Raw genomic sequence first — 1,675 nt, 5'->3', positions numbered from 1 at the left:
ACTGAAAATTTACACTTTTGTGCTTTTATTCAACGCTTTTCAGAAAAATAAACACAAAAATGAGTTATTTATTAGGCAAATAAGGTGTTGAGCTAAAAAAACAAAAATTTGATAAAAATTCACAAACCTGCGGAAAAATACAAGTTTCTTCACTTTGATTATTTTGACGAAAGCCTGATTCGACCACGCTCTCTCACATATGAAGAGGGGCGAAGAATCAAAGACTCCCCTGTCTTCCTAGGACCCGAGTTCTACATTCAAGTATTCAAGTATAAATCGAACATAATATGTTTCCTTCATATGACGGTGTAGCGTCAAAAGGCAACACCACAGACGTCAGATATTTAGTAGTAGTAGATCTGCACGATTCTGTTGTGTAATAAATGGGTGGTTAGCGGGTGCTCTGGTGTAGCAGTTAGCTCCTTCTTTCCTTTCAAACATCTATCATCCTGATCTTTCCTCCTTTTTTGTGTTTGTTACTCTCTTGTAACGTCTCTAGTCTTCGACACTTACTTATAAACCTTATTGTGTTGCAAGTGCCGTGAAATGCTTACCAAAACTAAAACAAACTGGGTCGTGTAATAAGGTTTAGGCTTTTCATCTATGCATGCCAGTGTCTGTGGTTTGGGTACACTTCATTATTTCAGCCGAGTCACTATGGAATTAGGTGCAGGCATACATTTGTAGGGACACAGTTGTACGGCCTGGACTTTGCAAATGACTTGCTGCTTCTGTCGCACACCCTGGAACAGATGCAGGCAAAGACCCTAGTTTTAAGCAGCCTATCAGAGTCTGTTGGATTGAGGGTCCACCCCGGAAAGTCATAAATCCTAAAGATAGATGTACCACGGAAGGAGCAGGTCACAATAGAAGGAAATGCATTTAGAAGACATAAAATCCGTCTGCCATCTTGGGAGTATACAGTCCATGCAGGCTTTAAGCACGGTCATCGGGAGAAAGCTTAAGCGTGCTTAAAGCTGTCCCCCTAGGATTATGCAATTTTGCAGCCGTTTTTTCGCATAATAATTCTGCAACATTTGCATAATTTTGGATTATCCGCGTTTTTTCACGTTTTTTTCCTTATTTTCACAAAACAATTAATTAACGCCTCGCTATGTGACGTAAGGGACGTAATCACAGTAATAAGTCTCATTTAAGTGAAAAGTTGGTTATCTCCCGTGTTAGAAGATCTTGGGTTATGGGTTGTGATTTTCTTCCTTGAGCATGTTCAATTTTTCAATCCATCAAAAGTTGTTGTTCTCAATGTCTGCTGATGTTTCATGTTTGGCAGGTGTCCCTGGTTTTAGTAATGTGCCAGCATCAGAGGTCCAGATGTCCTTTTTTTTTTTTTTTTAAATACATTTTTCTTTCCTCTATAGATCTAGATCTACAGCTGAAAGTTACAGAGATTATTTTTGGGGGGTTTCTAAAAAAAATTTGTTGACTGATGTGTGTATTGTTTTCTTTTCCAAATACACAACAAATTACTTATACTGGTATGTTCTGTTTTCAATTTTTCTGTACATAAAACATGAAAATCATGAAACTTCGTGTTGAAAAAGTGCAAAATATGTCGTGAATGGTGTTACGCTAACTTGCAAAATTTTTTGCATAATTTTGCTTTTCTTGTGCATAATTTGGCCTTCTAAATTTGCATCTTTCTACGGGAACAGTT

This window comes from Aplysia californica, unplaced genomic scaffold (assembly GCF_000002075.1).
Source record: "Aplysia californica isolate F4 #8 unplaced genomic scaffold, AplCal3.0 scaffold00760, whole genome shotgun sequence".
NCBI lineage: Eukaryota > Metazoa > Mollusca > Gastropoda > Aplysiida > Aplysiidae > Aplysia > Aplysia californica.
Note: the sequence above shows the minus strand (reverse complement) of the source record.